The sequence below is a fragment of the Taudactylus pleione genome, unplaced genomic scaffold (genome assembly GCF_031769625.1).
Source record: "Taudactylus pleione unplaced genomic scaffold, aTauple2 ptg000026l, whole genome shotgun sequence".
NCBI classification, from domain to species: domain Eukaryota; kingdom Metazoa; phylum Chordata; class Amphibia; order Anura; family Myobatrachidae; genus Taudactylus; species Taudactylus pleione.
This window is the reverse complement of record NW_028284428.1, coordinates 42,578,198-42,605,834: the sequence shown is the minus strand read 5'-3', so window position 1 is coordinate 42,605,834 and position 27,637 is coordinate 42,578,198. Positions and strand designations below refer to the sequence as shown.

The 27,637-nt window shown below is 40.0% G+C and overlaps 2 pseudogenes; one reads left to right on the top strand and one right to left on the bottom strand.

Annotated features, from left to right (window-relative positions):
* Positions 1 to 8,064: 8,064 nt before the first annotated feature.
* On the bottom strand, positions 8,065 to 8,183 carry LOC148539337 (5S ribosomal RNA; annotated as a pseudogene).
* Positions 8,184 to 8,566: 383 nt separating this feature from the next.
* LOC148539336 (5S ribosomal RNA) lies at positions 8,567 to 8,685 on the top strand (annotated as a pseudogene).
* The last annotated feature ends 18,952 nt before the right edge of the window (positions 8,686 to 27,637 follow it).

Sequence of the window (27,637 nt, the reverse complement as noted above, 5' to 3'; positions counted from 1 at the left end):
TCTTATTATGTGGTATAGTGCTGCTTGGTTTTTCGTTGACATCACTTGTGTTGTTAATGACAATAAAGTATTCCTTCATTCATTCAAATCTTATTTGATGTATTAAAGTATTATTATTATTATTATTATTATTATTATTATTATTATTTGTAACTTTTTTTCACTTTTACTTGTGTTACACATTTTGTTAATAATAGTTTTCAGTGATGACAAATAAAAATATGGTTAAGGCAGGCTAAAGGAAAACAACTAATACTGTACCTACAAGAAAAATATTTTTGATGCACATTCTGCCTGAAGGCCTGGGAATCTGGCAGATCTTGACTTCCTGGGGTATATTTACTAAAGTGCGGGTTTTTAGAAGTGTAAATGTTGCCCATAGCAACCAATCAGATTCTAGCTATTATCTTCTAGAAGATGCTATATAAATGTTAAGTAGAATCTGATTGGTTGCTATGGGCAACATCTTCACTTCTAAAAATCTGCACTTTAGTAAATATACCCCCTAGAACGTTTGAGTCATCAGCCTCATCCCTAGTAGCTTTTGGCCAGCTTTTTCCATGACACCTCCCCTCCAAATGACAGTATTAAAAAATATCACACAAAGAGCAATGATCTGACATCTGGCACATACATGAGAGCTCACCAAGCCCGGATGAGGCACCTGCAGCAATACATATAATACATAACCAGCAGCCACCTTATATCTGGGATAATCTATTCCATATGCCCAATTGCTGTATCACAAAGAAGTCATGGGTACTCCATAGATATTTGGCATCCAAATTCTAAGGGGTATATTTACTAAAGTGAGAGATTTTAGAAGTGGAAATGTTGCCCATAGCAACCAATCAGATTTGAGGTATTATCTTCTAGAACAGGGGTGGGGAACCTTTTTTCTGCCAAGGGCCAGTTTGATATACAGTATATAATATTATTTGCGGGACGGTGCAGGCCACGCCCCTCCGTGACGTCACATAGGAGCAGGGCCACAATTGCCGGTGATTACAGCAATGCCCGGAGCATCCTGAGGATGTTCTGGGGAGCTGTAACTGTCTGAAGCATCTTAAGGAGGCTCCAGGTGGCATTGCTGCATAGATTCTGGCTGCAGGGTGCCATTCTAGACACCCTGCTAGCCAGATGAGGCTAGCAGAAAAAAGCTCAGAGGGCCAGACTAAATGATTCCGTGGGCCTGAGGTTCCCCATCACTGTTCTAGAAGGTGCTAGTTAAATGTTAAGTGGAATCTGATTGGTTGTTATGGCCAACATCTCCACTTCTCCACTTCTAAAAACTCTCACTTTAGTAAATATACCCCTTAGTATCTGGAGGGAGGCACCACATACAGACAGCACACTGATGGAATGAAAATGCTTCTATTTAAAAAAAAAGTAGATTAATAAAGTCCTGATAGTAGAAATGTAATATGGATCCCATTCCCAACCCCTATAATGTGTGTAAAGCCAAAAATATACTGCAGTTTTACCATGACTAGGGACTCATCCAAAAGCATATTATTAAACTGGTGAGGAACACCATGAATGTCTGCAGGGCACATTTGAGACTCCTTTTAAAGAAGGTCAGAATATCCCAGCTGCAACAGCCACTGTAGTGTGACATCTGGAGGATACTGATTGCACAGACATGTAGCACAACCAACAACCTGCCAATCTTGGGCAGAGTATCTATGATGATCTGTGGTGACAGTCTAAAGTACTGTACCACAAGATACAGCCCAAGTGCTGAGGGGTTGATATTTACTGAACAGATTCAATGTGGTTGTGTGGGGTAGTCAGTCCCACTCAATAAAAAGTACATGAAAGATAAAGCAACCATAGATTCTGTTAGTATAATTAAAAATCACTCAAACCAGTAGCAACAATGTATATAATAAATGAATTATATCTTTATTAAGACAAAGCAGCCAATGCTTATAAATTCAATAAGAGCAATAAAACACACATGTAAATAATGAAATTGCATGTAAATAATGGTTCCTAAAATGTATGAATATAGAGTCCCGGACTTTTGAGCAACATTTGGTGAAACCCTCTGAAGAATTCCTCCATACACAAATATATTTTTTGAACTGATGTTGATTAGTTCATCATCCGGTATAAAAGTTACAAAGTAATAAATGGGTGTCGATATTACCTCCCGTATAGTTGGATCAGACCCAGATCTGGGTATATGACCACAATGTGGATGACGGTTACCATGGCTGAAGATGGCAGACCTCCCGATCTTGACCCAGCTGACGATGGAGATGCAGAGGGGAGTGGGTGGTCGCTCTAGTGCTCCAGGTCCGGCACAGGAGGGGCAAAACAATGTACTCCGTGCTCTATGAGTGAATGGGTCGTCTGACCAAGATGCACGTGCTCTACCCGGCCAGCGGGGAGACTTGGGAAGAATTGAATGACGCCACTCTGAGGCTCCTTGTCAGGGGGAAAGGAACAGAGGGCTCTGCGTCCCGGATGGGTATGGAGGATATTCCACTGCAAGCTGATAGAATGGCTTGAAGCTTGCCAGGCACGGTGTGTAGACGTGCAGAGAGAGCCAGTGATGAGACTCCAGGAATCAAAAACCGGGTAGATGTAGCAAAATCAAGCACCAACGCGTTTCAACGTCCTTCTGACTTCTTTTTCAAGGTGAATGAGGCATTGCAAGTTTGAACAGTTTAAGTACCTTCAGCAATTAATCAGCATTAGATACACGTGAGTATAGTTAATTACTGGTTTGAGTGAAAAAGCAGTTTGATCCTATTAAAGGCACATGAATGGCTCATAGAGCAGACACTTTATAAATGCACATACATATATTTACTGATAAGAATGGAAGACATAAGAACAATAATTCTAGAGGAGAACAGGCAGAATCATTTGTGTATATATACATATACATGCAGATATGGGTGCACACCCATATACATATGTATATATACACACGTATAACGAATAAAAACAATAAGCGACAAATTGGTATGTACCTATGTAAGATCAATTCTATAAGTCTTATGTTAATAAGGATGAAACAATATATATATATATATATATATAAGAATAGCGCTAGGTGTAGTCAAATTATAGTATTTAACTCAATTTGTTCGTTAAGACCGTCAGGGTAGAGACTATTGAGATTAAAAATCCAGTAAACTTCTCGTTTACATAGAGTTCTAAATCTATCTCCTTGTCTAGAAGTGGGCAATATTGATTCTATTCCTAAAACTCTTAGGGAGCATATATGTTTATCCATAAAGTGTCGGGAGACACTATGTAAAACGTTTTTCTTCAGGATGTTTCTCCTATGTTCTAGGAATCTCTCTTTTAAACCTCTAATGGTTCTACCAACATATCTAACGTCCCTACAACTGCACAATAACACATACACCACATATTTAGTATTGCAATTAATGAATTGCTTAATGGTGTAGCTCTTATCCATTCCCTCAAGGTTAATAGTTTTTGTTTTATTTAATGCATGGTGACATGTGATACATCTAGTAGAACCGCATTTATAGAAACCGGGAGGTCTGGATGGAAGCCAATCTAATCTGGATTCTAAAGTCCTAGTGGGAATCTTAAGAATACTCGGTGCAAGTATATTTTTAAGTGATTTATTTTTCCTATAAATGATAGTAGGTTTCGTTGGTAATATTTGTTTCAGCACATGATCGAATTTTAACATAGAGTAATTTTTCTCTATAATACTTTTAATTTTTCTCGAAGAGTCGTTATAGGTGAAAATAAATGCGAAATTACTCTCTGTTTTGTGTACATGAGATTCTCTTGTTTTAGGTTGTAGTAATGATTCCCTCGGTATAAGTAAGACTTGATTATATGCTTTTTCAAGCAGATCTCGAGGGTAGCCTCTATCTAAAAAATTCTCACAAAGTGTTAAGGCCTGTTTGGAAAAATCTTCAAGATTGGAACAATTGCGTTTGATACGCATAAATTGTCCCTTAGGTATATTGGTTTTCCAAGGATGATGGTGACAGCTTTTAAAGTGCAGGTAGTTGTTAGTTCCCACTTCTTTACAATAGTTAGTGGTTATAATATGTTTTTCACTAATTGTGAGAGTCACATCCAGGAAGGTAACCAGTTCCCTGCTGTATGTGTGTGTGAAGGAAAGATTAAAAGAATTAGTGTTAAGGGAAGAAACAAAAGATTGTGCACTAATAGAGTCCCCATCCCAAATAATAAAAAGATCATCTATGTAGCGGCCGTAGAAGACCAGGTTCCCCCCGAACTCTCTCCCCCACACATGTTGGGACTCAAATTGTCCCATGTATAGGTTTGCGAAGCTCGGGGCAAACCTGGTCCCCATGGCCATCCCAAGCACCTGTCAGTAAAAAGTGTCAGTAAAAATAAAATAATTGTGAGTGAGAATGAAACGAATAGCTTGGAGAATGAATTCCTGATGTTGAACGGATAGGGTTCCATCTTTAGACAATGAATTTGCTACCGCATTAATCCCCAACTCATGGGGGATATGTGTATATAGCGCTTTCACATCAAGCGTGAGAAAGGCATATTTTTCATTCCAAATGATATCTTGTATAGAATTAAAAAAATGTGTAGTGTCTTTCAGATGGGACCTTAACCGTGCAACATGTGGTTGGAGAAAAGAATCTACATAGTGAGATAAATTGGAAGTGAGAGAATCAAGTCCAGAAATGATAGGGCGGCCAGGGGGTGTAGTGAGAGATTTGTGAATTTTGGGTAAATAATAAAAAATAGGGGTGACAGGAAAGAGTATCAGCAGGAATCTGTATACCTCCCTGGTAATGACTCCCTGATTTAGGGCTTTATCCAATAAAAGAGTAAGCTCATTAAGATATTTTGCTGAAGGATCCAAAGCTAATACTCGGTAAAAAGTAGTATCTTTCAATTGCCAGAGGGCTTCGAGAATATAGTCGTCTCTATTTAGAACGACTATACCTCCTCCCTTGTCCGCTTCTTTAATTATTAAAGAGTCATCTTTACATAACTCTCGGATAGCTACCCTTTCCCATTTGTTTAGATTCGAATCCTTCGCCTTGTATGTTGAACAAATCTCTTTAAAATCATTCAATGTTGTCTTATAGAAACATTCTATACTTGAACTTTTATTTTTTATAGGGAAGAATTCTGACTTAACCCTAAACTGTTTCATGCTATCTTTAACATCAAACAGCTTAAGGTTCTCATTTTCCTCATTATTCTCATCTAGTAGCTCTTCTAGGATGTTAAGAGCATTTGTGTCTCCACTATCCAGTAAAATAGGTGTACTTTCTGGTGCATTTTTTGATAATTTTTTATTGGCAAAATATCGTTGCCTACATAAATTTCTAATGTATCTGTTAAGGTTCACATAAAGTTCGAAGATATTTGGACCACAAGAAGGTGAGAATTTTAATCCTTTAAGGAGCACTCTCTTTTGATTCTCACTTAGCACTTTATCTGAGAGATTGAAAATAGATTTATTTCCCTGAGTCCCATTAGAGGTAAATATCTTAGATCTGTCCTTCTTATTTCCTCTCTTTCTACTGGATCTGATAGACGTCTCTTTTTGGGGGTTGTTAGGATGCTGAATCGGTTGTGCAACAAGGGACCTTGTTTGGGGTGGTAAGCACGTTTCTCTAAAAAAAACCTGTGAAATTTCATTGGACGAATCTTTCCTAGTTGGTCTTTTGGGGATAGCTCCAGAAGTCACTTTCGGTGGGATGGAATTATCACCATGCGAATGTTTTCTTTTATGGTAGAAGCTAGTTATCTCATCCAGCTCCTCCCGGTTATGATACGGTTTCTTAGAGTATTGAGTTCTATAAGTATTCCACTCTTTAGTCTGGATGTCTCTGGGTGTATATTGGGTATGACTGTAAGTCTTGCTCTTAAATAGAGGATTCATATCATGGTGTTGCTTCCTATTCCAATTATATGTTCTAACCTCACCTTTCTGATAATCGGTGCTGTCTCTCAAATATTTTCTCTTTTTATTATAAATAGTGTTTTTTTCAAACTCTATAATTTTCTTTCCGATTGATTCATCTTTTTCCAAGAAACCTGAACAATCCTTGAAACATTCTACTATTTTCCTTTGTTTATCAATCTCACCTTTTATTGCTCTTATTGAATTTATAAGCATTGGCTGCTTTGTCTTAATAAAGATATAATTCATATATTATATACATTGTTGCTACTGGTTTGAGTGATTTTTAATTATACTAACAGAATCTGTGGTTGCTTTATCTTTAAAGTACTGTACCATACCACATTGTCATTTGACTCCCTGGGGTGGCGGTGATGATGTTGCTGACAATGAGAGTTCTTCCCAAAGAAATCTAGTGACAAAACATTAAAATGAATAAAAAGAAAAGGAATAATGAAATCTCACATTAAGTGTTAACATACAGTATGCGCTGCTGCTAATCATGACACAACACTGACTCCACGTATTTGGAAGTTAATGCTCCTCAACCTGAAAGCATTGCATGGTGATTATTCTTGTGTTTTCAATATCTAGTTTGCAAAAGATTATATGGATAAGGAGAATGATAAATACTTAAAAATAATGGAACAGGAATGTGAGCGCCAATTGTGCTTGTATAACCTTGTATAAATTATGTGTTAATATATAAAGTGCCAAGTGAATAAATATAGTAATAAGCTCCCAGAAATGACTATCTGATCACTATATTTCAATAAGTGTTACCACAATGCACAAATATGTGAAATACACGTGAGTAAATAAATATATAGGGTGTATAAAATATAAAAACAAATTTATTTATAAAAAACAATGCACCTTCCCCTTATAAAAAAAAGGGGGGGAAATTAATACAAACAACATAAAATTGTGCTAATACAAGGGTAAAAAATACTTTTAAAAGATACAAATAAATGAGATTAAAATAGGCTTATCTGATTATGGAAACTGGTAAATTCATCAGAGAAGGTAAAAAGCAGGAGCATTCAACGCGTTTCATCCTTGTGGTGGACTTCTTCAAGGGATGCACAAGTCCTCTGGGGTAACTGATATTTATACCCCTTAGGTAGAGACAAACAAGCACTAATTGAGGATAATTATGACATCACTTCCTGATTGCCATGCGATTTTCAATCTACATGAAATCTCTCCAAATACTGACATATAAATCTATTTTACTTAAATAACTATGCATGTATCATTGTGTTTATATAAGTATGTTATTTGTACACATAGTCCCGAATTTAAGTATAAACGGGGTTTATGAACTTTACTTCCGCCCTTCATGCGGACCAGCGCTGCGTCACTTCTGCCCATCTCATAAGCACATGATCACCGCTTCCCGCACTTTGAACCAGGTGGAGTCCCAGCTCAGCCTGTGGGAGCCGCTCACTTCCATCCTGCTTCGGAGCCCAGCGTCACGTCACTTCTGCCCATCACGTCTGTCCTGCTCCAGAGCCCGGCATCACGTCAATCCCGCCCGTCACGTTTGGTGGTGTCTGGTTCCATACCATCAGCTGCTGTGGCCATCTTGGTACTCATTACGATAGATGAATCCACGGCCATCTTAGTGCTCTCACTCCTCGTTACACCCGCAGCCATCTTGGTACTCACAATTGAGTAGCAGCATCAGCTATTTTATGAAGCTAATATTATAATAGAAATATGGAGATCAATCTTCTCAGTATATCATTGTAGGTGTGGTAATTCCTATATGGCATAATAGAAGAGGTATTAGCATAATTATGTCCAAAAAGGGACCATCTACTGAAAATCAGTCATTGTGGTATTTTTCTATATATGACATCAAATTTGGTGATCTTTATCATCCTCATACCATTTAAATACCTATATATACCATAGACAACTACTTGCAGTACATATGGCAAAAAACAAAAAGTGAAAAAATATATGTGTATATATAAAGGAAAAAATGGGGAGGAGGGGGATAATTAAGTTTCAGGAGGAATAAAGTTTATGTCCAAAGTTATTTTTTAGAATAGTCTAGTCCTTTTCAGAAATTGAAATTCTTCTGGTGTAGCTTTCAGGGTCATTCAGTGTATCATTTCTTGATCAGGAATTGCATCAGAGTGTCCTATATCTGACTACAGTACCTGGTCTTCCCTGGAGGTCTCCCATCCAAGTACTAGCCAGGCCCAACCATGCTTAGCTTCCAAGATCAGACGAGATTGGGCGCTCACACCCAGGTATGACTGTAGGTACTTATAGTGCACACAAAGATGCTGCCTCACCATGTCAGTCACTGTCTTGTTATTAACATAGTATCATCACTTCACTGAGTTGTTCTTCTTTCTTTGATACTGCAGTCCATATTCAACTTGAAACGTGGTTCATAACCATTGATTCTTCAAAATGTAGCTCCAAAGTCATACGAAGTATATCATGTTATTGGAGAGTTGAACAAATGTAACCCCCAAAAAACAACTACAGTAGCGAACAAATTATCTAGACGCGAAATGTATTGGATCTTCAAATTGGACACCATGATTCCACGGGGTTTCAATGACAACTATGAAATTGCTCCCTTCTTATAATAAGTTAATTATTGATACGATTGGGGAGTTCTGTATGTATCCCATCATCACCTACAGTCATACCTTGGTGTGAGCACCCAATCTTGTCTGATCTTGGAAGCTAAACACTCTAGGGCCTGGTTAGTACTGGGATGGGAGATCTCCTGGGAAGACCAGGTACTGTAGTTGTTTTTTGGGGGTTACAAAATATATTTATTTACTCACATATATTTCACATATTTGTGCATTGTGGTAACACTTATTGAAATATAGCGATCAGATAGTCATTTCTGGGAGCTTATTAGTATATTTATTCACTTGCCACTTTATATATTAACACATAATTTATACAAGGTTATACAAGCACAATTGGCGCTCACATTCCTGTTCCACTATTTTTATCTGTTTTTGTGTATCAGATCACCACTGATACATTTTCTACTGGTTGAGCTGACACCCATATTTGCAGGGAGTGCTTGATATTTTTATTTTATATAAGTAGTAAAATAAGATACAGAGGGCCTGATTCAGAGCCGGACGCTCTGACCAGAGCGCTCGCTCTGAATCAGGGCCCTCCTACCTAAAAATGGAGCGGCCACTTGGATTTTGGCTCTATCAGAGCCAAAATCACTCCCACTGACATCACTAGTGATGTCAGTGGAGCCGGACCCAGATGGTAGGCGTTCCCATAGGAACACCTCCGTCTGGCAGCCACGCCCCCGGCACGCCCACCAAAGGGGGCGTGCTGTCAGTCACCATCAACAGCACGCCCCCTTTGGTGCGAGACCCGGAGCGACAGCTTGGCCCAGAGAGTGGACCTATAACAAGAAGTCTCTAGACTGAATTGGCGCTATAGTCTTCATTTGCATGAATGATAAATACTATTTAAAAAAATAAATAGACAATATTAAACATTTATGCATTAGTTCTGATGCCGCACAGATGAGGAATCTGAGTCAGGCGGGAAGACCCGAGCTGCCGCTCAGATTCCTGATGTTTGGGTGGGTTTGGATTCCAAGGAATCTGAACCGCTTTCTCACAGGTTTTGGATTCTATATAAAGCGCCGCGGACGGGACTCGGCACCATTTCCTTGTCAGGCACAATGCTGTATGCTGCACTTTACTCTGCTGTGTAGGCTGTGCTGTGTCCAGACTCACAAGTGGCTGTGCATCTTAGTGAATGTGTATAGGGGTGCATGCTTCTGTATGCTGTGCTGTACTCTGCTGTATAGGCTGTACTGTGTCCAGACTCACAAGTCACAAGTGGCTGTGCTGCTTTGTCAATGTGTATAGGGGCTACACACTGCTGTATGCTGTGATGTACTCTGCTGTATAGTCTGTGCTGTGTCCAGACTCACAAGTGGCTTTGCTGCTTAGTCTTTCTCATTGCTTTGTTACAATGCTTACCTGCCTATAGAAACATAGAATTTGACTGCAGATAAGAACCACTTGGCCCATCTAGTCTGCCCTTCATTACCTTTTGGTAACCTCAACCCTATGTGATCCTCAGTTCTTTGTAAAGATATTCACATGCCTATCTCAAGCATGTTTAAATTGTTCTACTGTCTTAGCCTCTACCACCTCTGATGGGAGGCTATTCCACTTATCTACTACCCTTTCTGTGAAGTACTTTTAACTTAAATTTCCTTTGAATCTACCTCCCTCCAGTTTCAGTGCATGTCCTCATGTTAGAGTACTTCTCTTCTTTTGAAGAATGTCTCCCTCCTGCATCTTGTTAAAACAGATTATATATTTGAAAGTTTCTTTCATGTCCCCCCTTTCCCTTCTCTGCTCCAGACTACATATTGAGATCTCTCAATCTTTCCTGTGTCAATGTGTATAGGGGGGTGCACGCTGCTGTATGCTTTGCTGTACTCTGCTGTATAAGCTGTGCAGTGTCCAGACTTCAAAGTGGCTGTGCTGCTTAGTCAAGGTGTATGGAGGGTGCACGCTGCTGTATACTGTGCTATACTCTGCTGTATATAGTCCATCAGTAAAGACATTCATGTGCATATATTAGCCCTGTCACTCCACACAGATTGAATAGAGCTGAAACATCAAAAAAAATTATTAAATAATTGTATTGTTTGTACTGTTTGGTGCACCTTGTTCACGTGCATATACTGTATAAGGCCTGTGGCTCCAGTCCATGCAGGAATAGAGCTACAACATCAAAAAAAGAAATTAAATAATTGTATTGTTTGTACTGTTTGATGCACTTTGTTCACATGCATATATAGGTATAAGCCCTGTGGCTCTAGTCCACACAGGAATAGAGCTGCAACATCAAAAAAGTGTATTAAATAAATGTATTGTTTGTACTGTTTGGTGTGCTTTCTGCACATGCATTTATTAGCCCTGTGGCTCCAGTCCACACAGGAATAGAGCTGCGACATCAAAAAAATAAATTAAATATTGTATTGTTTGTACTGTTTGGTGCTCTATGTTCATGTGCATATATAAGCACTATGGCTCCAGTCCATGCAGGATTAGAGCTTCAACATAAAAAAAAAAATGTTTGTATTGTTTGTACTGTTTGGTGTCCTCTCTTCACGTGCATAATTCATATATAAGCCCTGTGGCTCCAGTCCACACTGCAATAGAGCTGCGACATGAAAAAATCTAAATTAAATAATTGTATTGCTTGTACTATTAGTTGCGATTTGTTCATGTGCATGTATAAGCCCGGTGACTCCAGTCCATGCAGGAATAGAGCTGCAACATCAAAAAAGTGTATTAAATAAATGTATTGTTTGTACTGTTTGGTGTGCTTTCTGCACATGCATTTATTAGCCCTGTGGCTCCAGTCCACACAGGAATAGAGCTGCGACATAAAAAAAATGAATTCAATATTTTTATTGTGTGTACTGTTTGGTGCACTTTTTTCACATGCATTATTCATACATAAACCCTGTGGTATCAGTCCATACAGGAATAGAGCTGCGATATAAAAAAATAAATTAAATAATTGTACTGTTTGTACTGTTTGGTGCGCTTTGTTCACGTACATATATAAGCTCTGTGGATCCAGTCCATGCAGGAATTGATCTGCAAAATCAAAAAAATTATTAAATAATTGTATTGTTTGTACTGTTTAGTGCGCTTTGTTTACGTGCATATATAAGCCCTGTGGCTCCAGTCCACGCAGGAATAGAGCTGCAACATCAAAAAAATAAATTAAATATTTGTATTGTTTGTACTGTTTGGTGCTCTATGTTCATGTGCATATATAAGCCATGTGGCTCCAGTCCATGCAGGATTAGAGCTTCGACATAAAAAAAAAAAAAAAAAAAAAAAAAATTTTTGTATTGTTTGTACTGTTTGGTGCTCTATGTTCATGTGTATATATAAGCACTATGGCTCCAGTCCATGCAGGATTAGAGCTTCAACATAAAAAAAAAATGTTTGTATTGTTTGTACTGTTTGGTGTCCTTTCTTCACGTGCATAATTCATATATAAGCCCTGTGGCTCCAGTCCACACTGCAATAGAGCTGTGACATAAAAAATATAAATTAAATAATTGTATTGCTTGTACTATTAGTTGCGCTTTGTTCATGTGCATGTATAAGCCCTGTGACTCCAGTCCACACAGGAATAGAGCTGCGACATAAAAAAATTAATTCAATATTTGTATTGTCTGTACTGTTTGGTGCACTTTTTCACGTGCATAATTCATACATAAGCCCTGTGGCATCAATCCATACAGGAATAGAGCTGCGATATAAAAAAAAAAAATTAAATAATTGTATTGTTTGTACTGTTTGGTGCACTTTGTTCACATACATATCCAGTGGATCTGTGGATCCAGTCCACGCAGGAATTGATCTGCAAAATAAAAAAAAATATATTAAATAATTGTATTGTTTGTACTGTTTGGTGCGCTTTGTTTATGTGCATATATAAGCCCTGTGGCTCCAGTCCATGCAGGAATAGAGCTGCGATATAAAAAAAAGTAAATAATTGTATTGTTTGTACTGTTTGGTGCACTTTGTTTATGTGCATATATAAGCCCTGTGGCTCCAGTCCATGCAGGAATATAGCTGCAACAGAAAAAAAATTAAATAATTGTATTGCTTGTATTATTTGGTGTGCTTTGTTCATGTGCATATATAAGCCATGTGGCTCCAGCCCACACAGGAATAGAGCTGCAACATCAAAAAAAAAAAATTAAATAATTGTATTGTTTGTACTATTTGGTGCACTTTACCCTAGTGCGCTTTGTTCACATGTATATATAAGCCACACAGTGATCTGCAAATTGAAAAATTGATAACTTTCAGTTTAGAGAAGAGCAACCAAATACTGTTGCTGCAGCTGCTGCCAGCAGTCATGACAATACTAGTCCTCTTTTGCCTCCTTTCACCATTTCTGCACCATCTGCACATGAGAGGAGTACTACAAATAAGATGGTGATGAGTACATAATAGAAATCGAGGATGCTTGTATGGAAGTAGAACAGGATGAGCGGGATATGTGTGTACTAATAATATTTGATAGTGAGGAAGAGAATGTTAATGATGTGATGTTGTTTGTCAGTCACAAGTGGCTGCAGTTCTTGCCTGTGATAAAAAGAAAGTGATTGTGATGAATGGGCAAAAGACCAAAAAAGCCACCCCACCTTTTGGTGTGGTATTATTTTCTCCCAAATCCTGATAATATTTATGAAGATAAGTACTCCATTTGTGAAGCCAAAGTTAGTAGAGGTAGGGATGTTAAACATCTAGACACCTCCTCCATTTTACTTAACTTGTGGCAAGTTCATGAAATTTATTTTGCAAGATTATAATGTAATTAACACCCTTATCACCAACCTCCTTATTAGTGATCAGAGGTGGTTGTCCTTCCAAAAAATAGGTTTTTGTGGGCCCAAATAAACCAAGTACTTCAGCCACAAAAGTGTCAGTCCCTGTCGCTGAAGTGCTTGGTTATTTAAACTACGCATGTCCTAGTTTTTATATCCAACATAAAGGTGGGTGGGAGGGCCCAAGAACAATTCTTGCACCACTTTTCTTTTCATAATAGGCTGTATTTTTTGGGTGCATTGGGGATGGTCTATTTTGCATAACAAAACATCACCTCTAATAAAGGGAAAGTTTACTGCTGAAATATATTAAATTTCCAACACTGGAATCCACCATTACAGAAATCTCTGTACTTTGCTGCAATGGGCAACAAAGGTCTTTTTTTCACATTTCATTAGATGCTACTTCAAATGTTTTTTTCAGTAACTTGCATAAAACAGAGAGTATTCTCCAGTGTGCTGGAGTAAGATACATTCACCCTCCTCTCCCTATGTAATAGATACTTCTAAGTTTTGCTGGCTTGTTGCTGTTCCTCAATTCACTGAAGCATCTAAAGGGTGCAATTCTACCTCATCACTAACTCTTGCTTCAGTTTGTGGCATGGGAAATGGAACTGCTCTTGCAGCCTCTGTAATCTTCTACATGCAGTTGCTGAATAAATGCCAAAAAGAAATTTTTCAGGCCACAGACAGCATCTCCTGCACGCCTCTGTCATATTTAAAATAAAAATTCTGAACCACCAAGTTTATCATGTGGGCAAAACATGGGACTTTGTAAAATTGACCCTGTTGTAATGCTCTCATGATGTACATGATGTTTGATGTTACATACTGTTGTTGCTGAAGACAATAAACCCACCCAGTGGGTTGTCATAGTCATGTAATCTTTATTTTGATGATTATCGTTTGTCCACATATACGTGTTTATGTGGATAGTGAATAAAATGGCATTTTGTAGGGCAAGAATTAGGGGTTTTTTAAGGTCCAGGAACAGGTAAAAAATTATTATTTTTGTAAAATGTAATCAAGATGGAATTTGGTAGCAGGGACACAATTAAAGTAAATTACACCCCCCTGCTTCATAAATTTTCTTAGTCAATCAAAAAGTTAAATTTACTGACTAATAAATCAATCCTTCTTTCTTTCTTTTACAGGAACTAGGGTAGTATGGATGGTGTAATGGTTAACATTACACAGCTCTGAGGTCATGGGTTCGATTCCCACCATGGCCCTAACTGTGTGAAGTATATATATTCACCCTGTGCTTGTGTGGGTTTCCTCAAGGTGCTCCGGTTTCATCCCACAATCCAAAAACATACTGGTAGGTTGATTGCTATTAACAAAAAGATTAAACTAAGTGTGCATTAGATGGGACAAGTGGTTCTTATCTGCCCTCAAATTCTAAGATAATCCTTCTATTCTTTTGCAGCAACTCAGATGAGAAAAGGCAATTAAAGAAGGATGTTTCCTTGATTAACAAATGAAAGAATTCAATTAAATTAACTTATGATCTTCCTTCTGATCTAGTTTTTAATTAATGAAAACATTATTGGTTACATTCTATGGGGACATACAGTTTATTAAACTGCCATCCTGTATGCCACTTCAGTGTCACTCTAGATGTGTCATGTTTAAAGTTGAACTGCCACATGTTTGTGCCACCCACTTTTGTCACTTATCTTAGTCATGCAGCTAGCTTGGGGCAACCTCTTGGGCTAAACTGGATGAAAACAATATTGTGAGCTGTGAGGTGGTAAAAATTGACTGGAAATGAGTGGAAATAATGTTATTGAGGTTAATAATACTCTAGGCTCAAATTATGTGATTTTAGATTTTTTTTTGTCAATTTTTGGAATAGATCCAAAACCAATCATAGCGTTTTAGCAAAACTGATGATTAATTAGAGCCAAAACCAGGAAAAATGGTCCAGCGCACATCTCTAATTAGTTCTTGTTTATTAGCTGCTATTCAAAAAACACTGCTAGAAAAAAAAACTTGACTGGATAAATTATTTAAAAACAAAACACAGAAAGGACATTAGCTACTGTAATTTTCAAACTACTGCAAATTTAGCCAAACAAAACAGACAAAATACGTCAAGAAACAGAAAATGCTCTGATGAAAGTTAAGAAATTAAGAATAAAAAGACTGTACTTACTAGTCTGAAGTGAAAGCAAAAAAAATATTTAAAATAGTGTGCAGCTTTGAACTGAAACAACAACAAAAAATACAGTTTTCAGTACAGATATTAAACAGCTACATCTCCCTCCTATTACTGAAACCTCCTGCAAACACCCACAAACATTTGCTCAACCATCTCATATAGTTGTGTTCAGTGGTATAGTCAGCTTTTGACATGTCCAGTTGTTTCCCACGTACCCCTAATAAGGCCCATCAGACCTCCCACATGCCACCCACTGTATATCCTGTTTTGTGCCCTCTCTCATCTGTATGTTCAATATTGTGCCCCGTACTCTCCTAATCAATATTGTTTAATATTGTGCTCCTCTCATTCTGTATATTTTGTATTGTGCTCTCCCCACCTCACCTGTTTCATCTGTATTATGTTTTATATCACCTCCCACCCAAAAAAGTTGTTCCATCTCATTATACCAAGCCACATATCATGTACAGTTGTCTTCCCATGAATAATGGAGTATACTGTACATGCTGCTTCACAGCTAAGCCTAGTGTCCCTATGGTCTATCCACATCATCTGGGTTTGGATTATCACCCAGGTCACTGGTAACTTTTCAAAGCTTCTTCTGCTTTAATTGCATCTCCATGTCAAAGTTTCATGTCACATCATTTTCTGAACCTGCTAACTTGGCGAATCTCAAACCCCCCGTTGTACACTTTCACCCATATGAATGAAGGATTTTCCACACTCACTCTTATTCTGTGTTGCTGCAGCTGTATTCTTGATATCATCAATCTTCACACACTGGTATCTGGACACATGTTGTCTCTCTCTCTCTCTCTCTCTCTCTCTCTCAGCAATTGACTTCATTAGGTATCCAAGTAGTCAAGGAGGTTGCAGTGACAATGCTGCAAAATGTTATGCAAAAGTACAATTTCTATGTAGTGGCTTTGAAGTAATGTGCTATAAAGCTTTCAACAGAGATTGTATGGGCTACACTGCTGCAGTTTCAAGAGTGCATGCCTGTAGAGGCTGATAATTATATCATGCTACCAAAGAACACTAAACCTAAAAAGTCACAGTACAAATGTTTCAAGTGGTACCTTATCACATATGCATGATAGAAGGAATAAGTCAGCATTGAATGTAGCAGAAAGTCACCGCAGATATTGTCTGTACATGGATTCATGAGCCACAAGGCATTTTAACTGTAATGAAAGATGGTTCAATTCACTAAAGCTGTGTCAATAGCAACCCAATGCCAACACCTATACATCCTGGATACTGAAGAGTGTTGTGCAATGGCAGCTTCTGACTCCATCCAGTCAATGAAGCTATGGTATAGAGGCCACCTAGGATATGACAATGTACTGTACAGAAACTTCTAGGTGGCATGGTGATGGGGATGTTGGTGAACAATCCTGAAAGACCCAAATGTGAAAGGCAAGCACACATGTTGCCAAGTCAGTATCCAGAGCTAAATCATCATTAGGATTAATGCATATGGACATATGTGGACAAATGGAAGTGGAATCCATGAGTGGGAACTTCATGACACTCAATGATGATGCTAAATTTACCTCGTGGGAAACAAAAGTGAAGTTATAAGCAATATTGTAGAGTACATGTACTGTGTCCATGACTCTCAGTCAATCAGCACTTCTCAATTGACTTCAAAGGGAATGACTGTGGGTGACATGGTTATTTTGAGTTAGGCACTGTAACATGTACAGTGCAAGTCCTGCTGGACTAAAATTTGTGGGTTTTTATTTTCTGGAGACATATGGACTACTGCATGGACCCAAGAGGATTCCAACCAAGGATATTTTTTTAAATATAGGAATCCTACCTACGGTGTCTGTGTCCTGTCATTATTTTTAATATTCTCTATACAATGGGCCTACTAACACACAAAATTTATCAAAATTGACCTTTAGCATGTTTACTCCATAATGTTTCATGAGACCACTTAAGCTAAAGACAAGCAAGACATTAATACACGACAAAAACGAGATGTGAGATATGTCTGCAGCTGGATGCATGTCAGAGACTGAAACCGTAGTGATCAACCACAGAGCAGTAACTATGAGGAGCAAAAAAATGAGAACCTCCTAGAAGGTACAGCAAGGAATTTGCAAATGTTTTCTACTGTGATCCTTAAACACTCCAAGAAGCAAAGCCAAGCAGTGACTGACAAGAGTGGAAATCTGCCATAGAATTGAAAGATGATGTCATGCAAGTGGTACACAGGAGAACCAAATAACCAAGCTATTATTAAATGACAGATTCAAGTTTAAAGACCTTGGGCCTGTGCACCAATTGCTAGGTCTGAGGACCACACAAAATCTACAGTAAGTTGTGGTTTTGGATGTAACTAGTTACATTAATACCATCTTTCATAAAATATTGTCTTATGGCAGTGTGCTTAGACCTTTTACAGCAAAGCGTAAAACATCTGTTTAGGCCAGCCGGAACTCAGTGACATTCTATTCAATGCTCATGTTGGGCTGCCGTTTTCATTTAACAACTAGGATGGATATACTGTATTGTAAATAATTTAATCATAGAGTATGTTAGTCAATGAATAACTCATTTAATAGATAGCACTCTAAAGATAAAATAAATTAGTGTTGTGAGTTTATAAAAACTATAAAGTAACTATATAAGTAGAATCAACTGATGAAATGGTTTTCATGAAAACATTTAATTTCAATTTTAAAAATAAAAATAATATTATATCATAAAATAGTGTTGTTCCGTTCAAAAAATAAAAATACAGTAGTTATCAAAATAAATAATAAATAGAAACCAAGTGTTACTGTTCTCTTTATTTATGGCCAAATAGATATGAGGTATTAATTAAAACCAATGTTACTGACTAAATTAATATCTTCCATATTATTATTATTATTATTATTATTATTATTATTACTCATTATACATTGCAAACACTAAACGTGTTTGTTCACATCTTTACCCTCCAAAAAGGAAATAATAAAGCACAATAAATAATTCCTCAGATAGAAACCCAAGTGCTAGATTAATGAAAACAATAAACTACAGAAGCATGCAAATATAGTGTTTGGATTTACAGTAAGTATACTTTTAAAGAAAAGAAATAAAAAATAAACAGCAATATTGCATGTGCTGCTGTCCATGCTCCTGACTGATGATGTTGTACCATATCTTATGCTGTGAGGAGACAATGGTTGGCTGCTTTGCAGTGGATTTTGGCAGCTGGGGTGGTATGATATGGATCTTCCATGGATGTACTCTGGACATGCATAGCAGGACAGATGGATTATGCCTTGGAGAGTGATAAAGTGGAGCGTGATAAACTACCAATCAGGTCCTAACTGTTCTTCTAAAACAGTCTGCAACATGGAAGTTAGGAGCTGATTGGCTGGTACTTTATCTCTCTCTACTTTATCACTCTTCACGTCTTAGTACATCTACCTGTCTGTGTGTCAAAGATGCTTTCTTGATTTCACTAGGTCTGAGTCTGACACAATCTCTTCCTGCAGCTTATGCGGCAGTGCTCTTTTCAATCTGTTCCCACTGAAGTTGACATGCTTGCTCCAGGTCAAGAAAGTTACATGGGGCACATAATCCTATCTCAGTCCTCACTGGAAAACAGAAAGCAGAGAGTGAAAGAAGGGCATGCAGGGAAGCAGTGGTTTAAGAGAGGACAGGGCCTGTGTGCAGTCTCCATGCAGTCCGCCCTCTCACCAACGCTTGCACTGTCTCAGAGTCTACTGCTCATGAACATATCACAGGGAAAATGGCGCTGGCTCCATTTTCCCAGTTATTTATTTTTACTGCCATGCAAGATTTCTGCAGCATCAGCAGCATGGCCTGTGTGTACCGCACACCTTGCATACATTATAGATATGCCTATGATGCAGGAACAAAATGAGTGGCTATCCATAATGCAAGGCAGAGAGGGCACCATGACCACCTGCTATATGCACCACAAGAAGTATGCATGTGGTGCTACAGGGCAGCAGCTGACCAGCTCCAGGACAGAGAGCCAAGTCTAGGGGGTCGTTTCAGACCTGAACGCTAAGCTGCTCTCTCTCGCAGCCATCAGGGGGCTGATATGCAAATGCCGCGATCGCACAGCCAGACTAAAGGATGCCCTCTATGTCTTAGAGAGCGACGGCAGCGTGAACAATCACCGGTGTAATAACGCCCACTTTTCTTTCTTAGCACACATCAGCTCCATGAAGTGTATGATTATTCAGTAACATCGAGAGCCATCGGAGCTGCTTACAGCCCTTAATGTAGAACCTACCCCGCCGCAACCACTATGATCACTGCAGGCTGAAATACATCCAGGTGATGTGTACAATGACGCTGACATGCTAATTATGTACACCCAAAGAATGCCATTTTGACGCTCAGACATGCCTGCATTCGCACATCCACTCCCCCGTTCTCTGGACCTTCCCCTGTTACCACCCACAAATGGCACTATCTGTCACTCAAAGGAGTGGCCCGTCTGAGGGGCTTCGAGCGAGCACTTCCCCTTCACACAGACTGGTTTGCGTATGCGTATTTTGCCACAGACGGCCGACAATTGCCCATAGCGAGTGAACGTGGCTTAGCGTCCGGGTCTGAATCGGCCCCTAAGAACGGAGACACTCAGGATTGAGCTTCCAGCTTCAGCAGTGTCACTTACTGACTGACATCAGCAGTGAATGAGGTTATCATATCTCTATAAAATCTATTTGTATCAGGGATAAATAGTGCATTTCAGATCTGTGGGGAAAGGGGCCAGCAGTGGAAGGGTACATTAAGGAGGCTCAGAGATCAATTGACAGCCCTCAAGTGGGAGAAGAGTTATGGCAGATAGTGACCATGGCATACTATTGTACTAAGTATGGGTAATTAGTGGTGATATGTTTATTACATAATTCCGGCAGTCAGACAGAATGCAAAGGTATAGGAAAAAATAAACTTCCCTTTTCCAGTCATTAATTTTGCTAAGTCCCACTCTTACAGAATCATATAATACATACGGTGAGTTGATGTCTGTTTAGAGGTCACTTTATTTCCATTCATTAACATACAATGAGTATATATACTGGTATGTTCTATGAAGGGGCATGTCCATTATCATACAAGTTCACTGTAACTAATATACATTTGTTCTCACATGTTTACATTGTTTAAGTTCTGTTTTGCTCAGTAGTGTACAGTAGTAATAATAATCCTGGTGAACCTTACTCATTCTTGTTTTATATACTGTTAATTCATGCCCCTAAACCCACTATACCAACAATGCTGGGCTTTATTCCTCTAGGCCCAGTAAAACCCACACTTTGGACTCAAGACTGCAGCTACATTATGTGGGGTAGACATAAAGGGATGCGTTCCGGTTCCCGGCAGTCAGGATGCCGACACTTACAGTACCGGCACTGGAATACTGACCACCGGGATGTCGAAGGTAAGTAGTGGGGTTGGGGAAGGGTTAGCGTTAGCCATTAGAGGGAGAGTTAGGGCTAGGCACTAAGGGGGAAGGGTTAGGTTTAGGGTGCAGGGAGGGGGAGGTTAGGTTCAGGCACTAGGGGTGAGGTTTAGTATACAGACCAACAAGTGTTGGTATGTTAACCCTGTCTGGATCTCGGCGTTGGGATTTTGACCGCTGGGATCCTCACTGTCAGCATTTCACACCTAACCTGACATAAGTCCTTTCTTCAACATACCTATCACTGGGCCCCCAAAGTAATTGGCAGTGCCTTTACCACACCAAGTGTTTGTGTATCGTGTAGCATTATTTAGACTTTAGAGACATTTATACTATAGATGTGCGCTGACCCCCGTGGTTTTGGAACTGGATTTATCTTCATGTTTTGGTTTTGGCTTTGCAAAACCACCCTCAAGTGCTTTGATTTTGATTTGGAATTTTTTTTATGATAAAAAGTTTTAAAAACTACTAAAATCATGTAATTTTTGCCATTCAAAATCCGAAATTCAGATTTAAAATCCAAATTCCGAACCGCTGGAAGATCAGAACCGCATCTCGAATCTGTCTGTATTCATGAAATTCAGGTGAATTTGGATTTCTTGAGAACCGAACTGCACATCTCTAATTTATAAATATTAACCTTATACAAAGCAAATAATTCTCCACTGATAATTTATACACAGTTGTGTTAACTGGATATACGGCCCATATATATATGCTAAAATAGAGAGTCTCTTATAACTGACCCAGGTCATAGACTGATGATGTGCTTCTATGAGCCGTGTTGAATTCTCTGAGGAAGCTATGGCTATAGAGTATACCTCAATACACTATGGGGAAGATTTACTAAGATTCGTTTTGGGCTGCGATTGCAAATCAGAGCTTATCGCCAGAACATATCCCACAGCAAATCTCAAAATTACTAAGAAGTTAGGCTGACAATTGTCATTCCATGGTCATAATGCTCATGTTGTGGTGTGTGAGTTCATTCATATAGTCCCAAAATTGTATATTAATTCCCAAATCCCTTCTGCGTGTTGAGCAGAAGCATACACAGATCAGTGAGATCTGTGTATGCTTCTGTTTTTAAATAAGTCATTAAATTGTAAAATTTAAAAAACCACAACCAGAACCGGGCTTTGTGAGCCGGTTCTGGTTGAGGAAATACAGGGGGATAGCAGTGTGGGGGTCCCCTGTATTTCAATAAACCAGCACCGGACTCCTGTGGTGGTCCTGGTTGAGGAAATAAGGGAAAAATATGTGTAGGTTCCCCCCACATTTCCTTCAACCAGCACCAGGCTCTTACTAGCTGAAATTTAATGCCACAGCCAAGGGAAACACTTAACGGGGTCCCCCGGACAAAGAATTCAGCACCCCACACTAGTCAGCCTAGGCCGGGGATCCCTGGGGAGGTGGGGAACCCCAAATAAAGGGGTCCCACCTCTCCAGAGCACAGCATGGTGGGGCTGAAACCTGGGGCTATTCCTCACATCCCTGGCTGGTGGATATAGATAGTGTTGAATAATTAATACAAATTTATATTGTCTTTTACAGGGGGACTACAGGTCCCAGTAAGCCTCTCCTGCATGCCAGTACTTGGAGAACCACAAGTACCAGCATTAAGGTGCTGCTGGTACCTCTAGTAAAGTACCCCTGTAAAAAATATTAAAATAATGACAAGACACACACACTGTAGGTTGTAATATTTTATTACACATACTCAATTACTCACACTCACCTGCACTCACACTACATACTTACCTTGTCCCTTATGCCGGTATGTCCCCTTGCCCAGTGGAATTCCTATTCACTGTAAAAAAAAAACATACTCACCTACCCCGTGGTTCCAGTCCTCTTCGGTCCATGTGGGTGTCGCTGGTCTTGGAAAAATAAAAATATGAAAACACGGAGCCCACAGACACAATACTGTCCTCTAAGGATAAATGATGGGTCAACCGCAGCATTTCCCATAGAAATGCTTTAGCTAACCGTTCATTTGCTGAGAGAGGCGAGCCCCCAACTCTATCAGCCAATGAATGCTTCTCCCATAGACTTCAATGATGAAAACCAAGGGTTATTCTAGTTCATTCCCTACATTGAAGTCTATATTAATTATTTAACACTATCAACCCTGCATCCACTAGCCAGAGATGTGGGGGATAGCCCTGGGCCCCATGCAGAGGGATCCCCAGCCTGGGCTGACTAATGTGGGGTGCTGAATGCTTTCACTACATCAAGTGTGTGTCCAGGCTGAGGCATTTCACCCCTGATAGTAAGAGCCCCTGCACACTTTTTATCCCATATTTCCTCAACCAGTTGCATGGGAGTGGTACCCCACATTGTTCATTTTACAAAAAATTAACCCTTTACATTGCACGGAGTCCACAGATCAGTGCGCAATTCACATGAACACAATTTTTTTGTTTGCCTCTATTCATTTACTGAATTGATTAGTATTTGGGTGCGAGTTTGCAAACAAAGGGCCTGATTCAGAGCCGTTCGCTATTTGCGGTCGTTCGTTCAAAAACAAGGGGTGGCTATTCAAATGATCCGTTCGCAAATTGCAGTCTGTTCACACCTCTCAGTGTCAGTGACGTGGTCAATGACACTGCTGTTTTAAATATGCACACCCATAAAACGCCCGTTTTGACCTTTAAGCACGCCTGCGTTCTGATTTCCACTCCCCGTTTTCAAGCACCTTCCCCTGTTACCACCCACATACGCCTCATTCTGTCACTCAAAATAGCAGGCACTCGCTATATTGCGTACAAATGATTTTCGGCCGCACTGACTGGTTCGCGCATGCGTACTAAAAACCGTACGCATGCGCAGATGTGCGAACATCGCTCGGAACGAGCGTACTGCCGCTAGCGAGTGGCTCTGAATGAGGGCCATAATTCCTTGTAAATTTGTGATTTGCAGTTATGTCAATGTTATTCCAATGATGTTTTGTCCAATGGTGAGATTCAGTGATTTGCTTGGCGAATTAGTGATTGACATGGTATATCTATGCGAATGGTCCCGTATTAAATCTCCAAATTACTAATTTAGGGGATTATCACTAAAAAACAGCAAATCAGAACATCTCGACACCTATTAAAACTTCCCCTAGATGTTAAGCCGGGTACACACATAAAGATTTTCTGTCCAACCATCCAACTAGTTGATTGGTTGGAATGAAAATCTGGTAACATATAGGAGTAAATGATGATCAGCAATTTGCTCCTAAATGCCAGAAAACAGATGAAAATGGTCGTAAGACAAGTTTGTTTAATGTTTGATCTAAACAATTTGTTCAAACAACAGTTTTTGTCCATTTTCCGGCGTTTGGGAGCAAATTGCTGGTTGTCATTTGCTTTCACACCTTACCAGATTTTCATTCCAACCAATCAACTAGTTGGATGGTTGGACAGAAAATCTTTACGTGTGTACCCAACTTTAGTGTGCTTACTGTGTTTAGTGTATTTCACTCCACTGTGGGTTCCATGCTCATTGCCAGTGGTTCCATGCTCATTGCCAGGGGTTCCATGCTCGTTGCCAGGGGTTCCATGCTTGTTGTCAGGGGTTTCACGGGAAAAGATGCAGCTTTATGCATCTTCTCCCAGCAGCACCAGCGTTCCTGACACTTCCGGGAATGCTATGTGCTAAGCGCTGTCCTAACAGACACTAAAGGTCCAGTAGGACCTCTAGCATCTGTCTCCTCCTAGGCGGTGGACATTTTTGGAGGCCGTTTTCAGCAGTTGGAATCTGCAGCCCGCAAGCCACCACGCCCCAAGCCACTGCGGGGTCTCCGGGGGCTGAGTCAGCCCTTCAGTACCCCCTTAAATCTGGTGCACGTGCACCTCTAGCCCCCCCTCTAGTTGTGGCCCTGACTTAACATTTAACTAGCACCTTCTAGAACAGTGGTTCACAAATTCAGTCCTCAGGACCCCACACAGCTCACATTTTCCAGGTCACCCAGCAGGTGCACAGGTGTACTCATTACTCACTAACACATTTTAAAAGATTCACAGGTAGAGTTAATTATTTTATTTGCAATTCTATGAGAGATCTAAAAACCATGCACTGATTGGGGTCCTGGGGACACGCTGTTTGAGTGAGCTCGCTCGCTCTGAATCAGAGCGTTTTTTTTTGTTGTTTCAGCATCCAGGCCAATCGCAAAGCTGTGTGTGACCACCCACAGCTAGTGTGAGCGGCCTGTCGATGGTCGTGATTATCGCGACCATCGGGCTTGCGTTGAGACCCTGCGGGAGGGTCTCAGCTCCCGCAAGCCAGAGTGGACTTCCTGCTCTAATAGAGCAGGAAGTTCACTACTGACATCACGAGTAATGTCAGTAGGCCGCCCCCACAAATGCAGGCGTTCCTAAGGAAACGCCTGCGTTTGTGCAGCCAACCCCGTCCCCGCCTACAAAATGGGGCAAGCTGTAAATCAACATCGACAGCCGCCCCGTCTTGTAATGAGCCCCGGAGCGACGGAGCTGCCGTCGCTCACTGGGGCTTGCTCATGTGCACGCTAGAGGCAGCAAATGCGCAGTGGGGGAACATCGACCCGCTTGCGAGCGCTGTGTGCTCACAAGCAGGTCTGAATCAGGCCCTGAGTTTGAGAACTTGTGTCCAAGAATATAATAGCTAGAATCTGATTGGTTGCTATGGGCAACTTCACTTTCATTTTAGTATATTTATCCCCTAGTCTGTAGGGTAGGAAAGGCCATTGGCCATTGATGGTTCAAAACCATCGATGATTTATGGCCAATGTTTATTAATTTTACCATCGATGGCAGAAAGCCAATGTTTCTTTGCTACCGATAGATGAGTGAGAGACAATTTTTTTTCTCTGCTTGGGATGGAGCTTTGTCCCGACCCCCGGTGCTGGCTAAGCCCCACCCCTATTATTGATTGTCCCACGGCTCACCATTCCCCACCACAGCGGTGGCCATCGAGAGGTGCAAAACATTGATGGTTCACCATAGATGGTTTTTGTACCATCGATAGTAACCATCAATGGACACTCCTCTGATGGCCATCCCTACTGCTTCTTTTAACATAGGATCTAATAGCACACCACAATGTATGAAAGTAATGATACAAAGCCTCACAGTATGTCACCTCCACCTTTATGATTGAGAAAAAACACTAGTCAAAATATGAAATTTGCCACTGCATTGTATTGCCTTAACTTTCTACAAGGATCTAGGAGATCTATTTACTAAGCCTTGGATGGAGATAAAGTGAACAGAGACAAAGTATCTGCTCTTGACTGCCATGTCACAAACTGTGTTTAAAACATGACTGTTAGGAGCTAATTAGCTAGTACTTCATCTTCACCCAAGATGTACCAAATAGACCCCATAGTGTTGAGTACTCTCTTTCTCTTTCAAGGAGGATTTTGAACTGTCAAGAGTCATCTTTATGCAGATTAGGAACACTGAAAGATTCTGGATACAGCATACTGTATGCAGATTAGGAACACTGAAAGATTCTGGATACAGCATATGCAGATTAGGAACACTGAAAGATTCTGGATACAGCATATGCAGATTAGGAACACTGAGATTCTGGATACAGCATATGCAGATTAGGAACACTGAAAGATTCTGGATACAGCATATGCAGATTAGGAACACTGAAAGATTCTGGATACAGCATATGCAGATTAGGAACACTGAGATTCTGGATACAGCATATGCAGATTAGGAACACTGAAAGATTCTGGATACAGCATATGCAGATTAGGAACACTGAGATTCTGGATACAGCATATGCAGATTAGGAACACTGAAAGATTCTGGATACATCATATGCATATTAGGAACACTGAAAGATTCTGGATACAGCATATGCAGATTAGGAACACTGAGATTCTGGATACAGCATATGCAGATTAGGAACACTGAAAGATACTGGATACATCATATGCAGATTAGGAACACTGAGATTCTGGATACATCATATGCAGATTAGGAACACTGAAAGATTCTGGATATATCATATGCAGATTAGGAACACTGAAAGATTCTGGATACAGCATATGCAGATTAGGAACACTGAGATTCTGGATACAGCATATGCAGATTAGGAACACTGAAAGATTCTGGATACAGCATATGCAGATTAGTAACACTTGATTAATCTGCAGTGAAGCAGTCTCTTTCACCCTATCAACAAATGAAGTCAACAGGCAGGCACCCTTTATTAGGAGCTAACTCCCTATAAACTGAATGTAACCATTCTAATCTATAGGTGGTAATTAATAAACAGAGGCAGAGTAGGGGGTCCCTCCTCTCTCCCTGGTGGCCAGCTGCGTCACTGCAGCAGTAAAGTCTGGGGACTAGACTGTGCCCAGAGTGTACTGCGCATGCGCAGGTCACCGGGAAAATGGCGCGGCCGTCATTTTCCTGGTGATTTCCCTAATGTGCATGTGCAAAATGCAGAGGAAATGGCTGTGGCGGGCATTTTTCGGGTTTTTTGTCAAGTGCTACAACCAACGCGGGACTTCAGAGGGGTGCAGGGTGTGCGGTGTGGGTCCCCTGGACCCAGGGGCCCATGTGCACCCTGCATACATTACAAATATGTCACTGTTAATAAAGCACAAGGGATATTCAGACAGAGTTCTGCCAACATCCTGAGTTTTACAGCAGAAGGGTAAGCCGCATTTGCAATCAACCAGTCAGTACAGAATTGGATTTATGGTAAGGCCTGATTCAGAAGTGAATGCAATTGCGATTATGA